Source organism: Excalfactoria chinensis, chromosome 6, assembly GCF_039878825.1.
Source record: "Excalfactoria chinensis isolate bCotChi1 chromosome 6, bCotChi1.hap2, whole genome shotgun sequence".
Taxonomy (NCBI): domain Eukaryota; kingdom Metazoa; phylum Chordata; class Aves; order Galliformes; family Phasianidae; genus Excalfactoria; species Excalfactoria chinensis.
In genome coordinates, this window is record NC_092830.1 from 29,247,354 (window position 1) to 29,256,227 (window position 8,874).

Below are 8,874 nucleotides of genomic sequence, written 5' to 3' on the forward strand. Positions count from 1 at the left end.
TGCATAGAGCTGGAGACCCTCCAGGATGAGGTGTTCTGGTGCTGATGGCTCTGAGTTTGCCCAAAGGGCTGGCATGCTACAGAAGGACATGAGAACTACAGACTTAAGGCAGAAGGTGGTTAGCTACAAGGAGAGGTGACACAGGGCTGTGAGCCCCACCTGAATGCTGTGATGTATCCCAGGGCTGAGGCACCTCTGTTTGCTACACAGACTGAGAGCTGCGGGGCTGCATGGTGTTGTATATTAACTAAGGCTACCGAGGGCTGCTGAGATTGAAGTCTCAATAGCAGTATCTGTGTGCTGGTCAACGTGCTGATCCCCATGTGTTCAGCTGTGTTGCATACCACCCGTGAAATGGGAAACTGGGACTCTACAATAATTATGAGTTATTCAGGGAATTGGTTAGAAATTACAGATCATCCAAACAAACAAAACAAACAAAAAAAACCCCCACCAAAATCAAACAAGCAAAAAACACCTAAAAATCCACTCTCACAACGTGAAGAGAGTAGCGAATGCATCTTTCTATCATTATGAAGTTGAAAAAAACAAAGTTAGCTTTAATCTCTACAGAAAATCAACACTGGGGTTACAACGTATTTGCTGAATTTACTGGATTTTCCTGCTTGTTCCCAGCACAGAAAAAAATGCAAATCACTCTGGGGGCAAGTAACCCTCAAAGGCTCCATTCTTTTCTTTACCCTTCTCATCATTTCCCCTTCAGACCCAGTACTTGCTTTGCAGAGCTTATTACTAGCAGCTGGGCAAGAGACTGGAGAGAATGTTGCAGGAGGAGAGCTTTATTTTTTTGCTTCCAATAAAACAGCGTCTCTTTCTTACCATGTAGTGTCTTAGAGCAACTTCACTGTTTGGCTGCAGGGTATGGGAGTGAAATGGAGAAGGTAGTCTCTGAAAAATCACCTCCGAGGGCCCATTTAACTCCCAGGCTGCCCTGTATTCATCTCTGGGGCTGTCCAGCATCCCTTGGAGATCTATTGCCTGTTTATGGAGGAGAAAATAGTCAATACACAGGTTTGCAGCATCTGTTGTGGAATGCCAGCATTCAATTAAGAGAAGAGCAAGACAACTCATTTCCATTTGACACCAAATATACAGAAAACATGGCACAGCAGGAAACATCTCTCTACTCTGTGTTAATTTTACCAGGGATTTACCTGGCTTGGTAACGTGCAACCATAATGATCCCAACAATAAAACTTCCAGCTGAGTCAATCTCAGCTTTTTCCCAGTGAGTAAATTTTTGTAGTATTGGAGCTCTGTATATATTGAAAGTGACCTTGTTACATAGGTAGATCTTCCAGCAATACAGACCTGCTACCTACAGGGCAGTGCAGAGCAGCATTTGGCCAGGGACCAGCAGATCTTCTGACAGAGTAGTAAAGCAAGGAACAATAAGATGGTTAGGATGCCTCTTCTCTTATTTAATATGCCAGGTGGAATAGCCTCCATTAAGTTTCTGGAAATTATTAATTCATCTTTTCCTAGCTAAAGAAAAGAAAGGTAGTTTTGTCTTCACAGTTTCCTGGCAGATATTAAGACAAGATAAAATGAAGATTGTCTTCATACTATAGCTCAGTGGCACTTCTCTCCTGAGAATGGAGTGGAGCAAGGCAGGATTGATGTTGATTTTACCACTGCTGCCTTCTCTAAGGGAAAAAGTCCTTGCTGATTTAAGACAATGTTTTTTTGTGTGTGTGGAAATCTTAGGGGAGTTATGCTGCCTGTATTTAAGGTCTCTAGAGGTCCAAGTCCCTTGAGACTTTATGGAAGATTGAAACTCTGAGCATATAATAAAAAAATTAAACTGTAAGAATGAAATGAATGTAATCACAACACCCATTCAATGTCTTCAGCAATTACCTGTTAGATACAAGGAACTTTCAACCAGTGTTCATCCAGACTTTTTCAGGGTTACAATTCCACATGAAAATATTGTGCAACTGTTCGAGTTTCTTTCTTCTCAGCAGAGCTTCCATCAAGAATTAAGCTTACAAACTAGGGTTTAGTAGGATTTCGGCTGTCTTGGTCCATCCTAAGCAAAGTGTTTTTGCATAAGAAAGTTTCAGATGCAGTTTTCAGCTGCAAAAAAGTGTTTCTCAGATAGTTCCAGCTGTGATTCTGTGTGTGTGGCCCACCAGGGCCAGGGGCAGAACATGAAGGCAGGAATAAACATGGTGCCGATCAGTGTTAGACAGCTTATATAGAGCTGGTGTCTCATTCCTGGTAGAGAAAGAAAGTCAAATATCATTCACAGCCTGATAAATCATTCTCAGACTTTACCAGTGGCTTTTGCCACTTAAAGCCCACATGACTCCATCCTCATAATGAACAAGTCAATGAATATTTTAGAACTCCAGCTATTACTGCCTGTTTAAATCTTTCTACTTAGTGGTTTGTGAGGTTTTCAGGTATTTCTGACTCAGTTCTCTGTGGTTTGTATAGGTTTTATAAAGGGCACAGGGAAGAAAGCAGGTGATGCTTCTTGGCAAATTTGTTGACACTGGCATAAATGACCAACTGGAAAAAAAACAGAACAATTGCAATAGTGAGTAGGAAAGGAAAAGGGAACAGTGGGTTTTTGAGAGAGAGAAACAGAAGAATGAAGGTGAAGGCAGAGCAGCTGTTCGTGGAATTCAACAGTAGAGAGGCTGAGAGGCACTGAGGTAGTCACAAAGGAATATGAAGATAGAACATTTAATGTTGATACAGATTTGTACAAAAGGAGAGAAATACCAAGAAGGCTGGGAGGTGAACAAGAGCCTGGTTTGCATTTTAGCTTCAGGGAATAAGCAGTCAAATGAGATGTTGAGGGAAAAATATCAACAGAGAGCAGGGAGTGTAAAGGACAGGCAAGAGAGCAGTTCTGAAACAAAGTAGTATTGACATTTTTGCCCTTCTCGTCTTTGCAGACAAATCAGGAAAATAAAATGATTGCCTCAGAGCAAAACCATGACTAAAGCAGAGTAACACTATACACCCTCAATGCCTGAAGCCTCCCAAGGTACAGGACAACAGAGGCTGCAGTGTAAAAGGACCTTGCACAGCAACAGACAACACTGTGGTAGTGTTTGTGGGCCTTGGGACTTCTGCTCTAGTCCTATGAAATGCTATTATTTGCTTGCCCACTTCCTCATTGCATGGAGCTGAATAAAAGGAATCAAGTTTCTGTTTAGTTATTTGCTATTAAGGATGGTTTCTAAACAGTTTCCAATGTCTGCTAGGTTTGACATTTCAAGGACATCTCAACATGCTGCTCAAAACATACCACACAGTTTCAAAGGCAGAAGGGATGTCAGAAACATGTCCTTTTCTAAGAAACTTTTTACATATTCCCAGTTTTAACAGCCATCCCCATTTACTCAAGCATTGAAACATTGTCCCAGTCTCCTCTTCTTTAGGCTGAACAAACCAAGTGGTCTCAGCTACTCATTGCATGTCTTATCCTTCAGAACCTTCACAAAACCTCCTTTGGCACACTGCTTACTGATGTTCAATTTACCCTTTCTTTGGGGCTGCTCTCCAGACTCTGTGCCCCAGTCAGTACACGTAGCCAAGGTTGCCCTGTCCCAGTGCATAATCCAGCACTTGCTCTTACTACACTTCATTCGATGGCTAATTGCTCTAGTCAGTCAAGATCTCTCTGCAAGACCTCACCACCCTTCAGGGAGTAGGCAGCACCTCCTAATTTAATACCTGCAGACTTACTTGGTATGACTTCAAGACCTGCATCCATATCATTCATAGAAGTGGTAAAGAGAACAAATTACAGATGGTCAGCCTGATTGTTGACAAAAGAAGTAGTATGAAGTGTTAGGAAAAAACAACCAAAAACTGATGAAAGAAAAAATCTGGAGAATCTTCATTGTGGTCCCTTTATCTCAAAGAGGAAGCAATAGTACTAACAAACAAAAACGGAAGAACATTCACAGATAACATATCAATATCAAAGGTATTAATCTCTTTGACTGGAGAAAAATGCTATATATATATATTTTTTTTTAATATATATATATATATATTTTTTTTTTTTTCTTTCCCAAGAAAACAAAACCAAAAGGCCAGGGATCCAAATAAATGGGACATTCAGTGGAACAAAGTTTTAACTACAGCTGCTAACCTGTACTGAACACATGCTTTTTCTAACACAGAAAATCCGTGTTTCCACTGGAAACTGACGCAAAATACCAGAAGAAAGATGTCCTCAAGCTCTTCCTCTCTGTTCCCTCATTAGGTTTCTGCTGTCAACCACAATTGCTCTTGATCTGATGGGATACAGGTGCTACCACAGTCATCTCATCTCCTCCACACAGCTCTCCTCCCTGGAAGTTAGAACACAAACAATGGAATTAAAATGGGTGAAAATGAAGGGAAAACTGGGTTGTTGTTTTTTTTTTCTCCTGGGGTTTGCAGATGCTGTGACAAGCTGCCTTGGTTAGGAAACATCAGAAGTGTAATCATATTAATAGAATCATTTTCTTATGCATGTGAAAATGAAGATGATGTATCATTTACAAGTGAATGAAGACTCAACATTGGCAACTGCTGGACTGCATAATATGGTCATAAAATGCTTCAGTTATAATGAGTCTAAGAAATTATTGCACAGCTGTAACACAACTGTGGAGATTAGTACAGAGTTTCAATAGAGTTTTAGGTTCTCCCTTTTTAAAAATACCTTTCATCCTCAATGCAGCCTGATTGCATATGGTAGCTGGCATGAAGGCAAGAAGCAACTACAGCAAAGTCTTGTAGAGAAAACGCTAGCATTTTTGGATGTGCTGACAATGCATCTCCAGGATGTATAGAAATTCTAGAAGGCAAATCACAGGGTGAAAGACAGGATCATGGTATAGACTTCACTCAGAGATGGAAATCTGAAGAAATTAATTCCTCCCTTCCCCAAGAATTTATGACAATATTTTTGACATTCTCTTGTCTATTCCAAGCAGAGTTTGATCATAGGTAGAGATAAAGAGTCTGTGAAGCCATCTGTTTTGCTGTGATAGCTTGCGTTGAGTTTCTCCCACCCTCAGGTGGAAAAGCAGAATCTAGCTGTTCACTGCAGGGGAGTTGGACTAGATGACTTTTCAACTCAAATGATTCTATCATTCTGTTAAACTGATGACTTGGGAGACTAGCCCCGTATGACTGGGACAAAGACATTTGGGAGGGATATGGTGGGTAGATCTGCCTGTATCAAGAATATTTTATTTCCCTCTTTACTCAAGGCAAGAAAATTACTTCCCAAAACATATATTCATTCACATACAACTTCCTCTTGGCAGTTAACTGAATTCTGGTCCAGGATGATGCAGTAGGTTTTTGCAGACATGGAAAATCCCTGAAGTTTGTTCTTAAATGTGTCTCCAAAGGAAGGAAACATGACAGCTGAAGAAGCACACAAACAACAATTTGACTTTCACAGGGAAAAGAAGGCATCATTGAGAAGAGGTCCCAGTTTTTATATGCATTATGACCAGAGCTCCCAATCTGTCAGAACACACAAATAAAGGTATATGAATTGCACAATAAAGCTTTAGTGGTAAGATCTGCACTAGTTTGGTCATATCTTCACCTGATATTAATCAAAACTGTACAGAGCATATTCTCTTGCTGTGCAGATTTACTCTGGTGGAAGATTCAGCCCCATGTTTTTTGCTTGGCTTTGAGATTATGACATATTAGATTTATTGGCTCATTTGCTAGAGTAGATGAGAGTTTCTGGGCTGAGACATTCAATAGCTGAGTGGTGAATGGACTGGCTGAGGAACAGGACAGGAATAAAGACAGAACATTTGTTCTGGAAGACAGAACTCAGTCCTCATGCCTCACCTAGTTCATCATTAATGCTTTCCATATCCCTTGAAAATACTTTGCTTTAAGACTCAAAATGAGCAAAGGCATTTTCTCCTTAAATGGGAAGTGTTGTAATGACATGGATTTGACAATCTGTGGAACACATTGTAGAGCTTTATTGAAGTGGACTAGCTGAACAGAAAGGGATCATCTAATTTCTGTGCTAAGAACTGAAGTGTGAAGCATGCAACAGATTACACAGATACTTGTACTGAGTATGACAGTGCTTGGTTTTACAGTTACCTGCTGCTTTGTATTGAGATCTCCGGACGTGAGCTGGGAATCATGAGAATTTGAAGAATTCGTGTCAGAAAGCGTAGGCTCCTGAAAGAAAGGATTAAAAAATACCTTATTTATTATGTACTTAAGATCATAAGTATATACAGACACGTGATGACTTTGCGTGTGAGGATAATATGAAATGGGGGAACACAATGACTGTGTGCAACAAATGAGAAAAATATCTTTTCCTCATTTAATTCCTAACTCAGAATTTAAATTTTTTTGGAAGATCATTAGCAAGTGGCCACTTCAGTAAGGATGAAACCTGTCTAAATTAATAAGTTGCAGAGGTAAGGTTCCATAGAATGTTTTAGAGCATCTGGAGATAAGCACCTCTTACTCTTTTAAGTACAATGCTTCTGGTACCATAAAATGATTTATACCACATTCTGGTATTTACAGTTGCTGTGACAATCTGTTTTAGGGCATACAATAAAGCTTTTTATCAAAGCTGGCTTTATGTGTCTACTTGCAGTCATAAAGAGGAATGTGTGGAAACATCCCCCTCAGTTTTCCCCAGAAGACACAAAAGGACAGCTTGTTCAGTGCAGTACTTGATGCTAGCAGTGGGATATGCTTTTAGATTATCAGCTTGTAATTAAGAGAGTTATTAATGTTGCAAAGGAATTTTCAGCTCAATCTATAAACTGTTCTCATCTTTAATGGACAAAAATACACCCAGAGGAACAGAGAATACATGCTGTTATGGTGTCAGTTCCCTCACTGTGAATCCCCTCCACTATTGCTCCCAATGGCAAGTCAAAAACCTCCTCGGTCAGTACAGGGGTTCACAGCACTGCTTAGGTTGCCACTTCTTTGCTTTGAGTCTACACAAGTCATTTGTTGTATGGGAATCTGCCTACTTCTATACTCTTGAGGAGACTAAATTTTGTATTTCTCAAAGCCTAAATATATTTAAAAAATTAAGTTCAGTGCACTCTTCTGAACTACTCAGCTTTGCTTTGGCCTCTTGCGACTGGGGACATGGATGTAAGCAATTCAGACAGCTCTACACAGCCCACAAGGCAGGATAATCTCAATAACCACTGCTTCCAGCTTTGCTAGTACTTTATTTACTAGCGCTGGACAACAACTTGCTAATTGTTTCCTGGCATGTGGCAGGAGATTTTGTTGCTGACTGGAAGGATGGGAGTGTAACTCAGTGGCCACAAATAACTGGTAGATAGTGGATAACTATCTGCGAAGCACAGGGGAATAAACAAGAAAAGTCAGGTAGCCTTCATACCCTTGACATTAAGGAAGCCTAATCAATTGATGAGAAGGATCACTTGCTTCCTAATTGCAATTAGTTGAAAAAAATATGCAGAGCAAGATGACTTCTCCTGACAACTGGGAAACTGCACCACAAAGCCCATCTATCTCAGGTGCAGTTAATTAACTTTACTGCCTGCTCACAAATACCTCATTCAAGGAGGGAATGAGATGGCAAGTCTTGTTCTGTCTTTGTAACCTTTCACCTTTATTTATTTTGTCATCACATTGGCTGTGGTTCAGATGACACTACCCACCCTGTTCACTGCATAATTATCTCTTGGATATGGTCATTAAATATTGTGTGGGATTTGAAGACCTTACTTGCCTCCATTGTCCCAGAAACTAAGATGACTTTTCTCACCTTTTCCCGCCATCATTATGTGGAAAGAAAACTCCATTGCCTGGTGCTGATATTCAAATAGAATTTGTACACTGATCTATCTTATGGGTTTTGCAGGGATGCAAACACTGTGGACGTCATTTTCCATCTTCCAGTGGAAGAGATAGCTCAGCTTGTTCAAAATGTTACATAGAAAATCATTTTAGATCATTAGAAAATTGAGCAAATCACTTTTCCTATGATTTTTCTATTTCTCCTCCTTCTGCCCCTGCATGTATTCTTGTTGTGCTGCTCTATAGCTTCTTAAAGCCTTTGTACTTTTTCAAACATTAGAAGCACTGAATTGCATTGCAAGTTTGGCTTTTCAAAGCTCACTAAAATATTTGAAGTTCAAGATTATGCAGTAACTCTTTCAGTTGCGTGTTTTGCTTTTTTTTTTCCCCTCTTTTTTAATAGATGGAAAAATGACAAGGAAAAGTCAAGACAGTGAAATAACCACATCCAACTGCAACTGGATCATTACTAATAAATATTAAGGAATTGTTTACTTTTTTCTAAAACACCATTTACCAAATCTTTCTTTCCTCTTCCTACAGTCTTCACTAAATCCAACATTTCTCTCTCTTTTTAATTTTTCCCCAGGAGGGGTGAATGCTGGGTATACCCTTAAAGAACATGTAAAAATATACTACTCACATGAAATGCCCAGGTACCAGCTTAAGGACACTGCTAACAGGATTCCTAAATAGCACTGGAATCTCCATCTGTGAAGTCTCCTTTGGGACTATTCAAAGCCTGATTGGACAGTGTAATGAACCACTTGCTGCAGCTGACCCTGCTCTGATTGTGGCTGGAGTAGATGCACCTGAGGTGCCTGCCAGCCTTCACCATTCAGTGAGCCTATTGCAGAGGCAACATTTGTTAAAGAGGAGTATCACATGTGTGGAGGCAGTTGGGCCTCATTACCAGTGTGCCCTGTACATTTTCAGTGGCTGTTCTGTAAGAATGTAGTGGTCTGAAGTGCAGAGAGCTGCATGACTTTCCCAAGCAAGGAGCAAAAGCCATTGGGTGGAAGGACAGGGAGCTGGACCTGTATTTCT

At 40.2% G+C, this 8,874-nt stretch overlaps 1 long non-coding RNA gene across 1 annotated transcript; it reads right to left on the reverse strand.

Annotated features, from left to right (window-relative positions):
• Positions 1 to 818: 818 nt before the first annotated feature.
• Positions 819 to 8,521, reverse strand: LOC140254390 (uncharacterized). The gene is made up of 5 exons (XR_011904186.1): positions 8,471 to 8,521; positions 6,121 to 6,201; positions 4,139 to 4,340; positions 1,882 to 2,241; positions 819 to 999 (listed from the first exon to the last, which is right to left on the reverse strand). It is a non-coding gene; the product is annotated as an uncharacterized lncRNA (long non-coding RNA).
• Between the last annotated feature and the right edge of the window lie 353 nt (positions 8,522 to 8,874).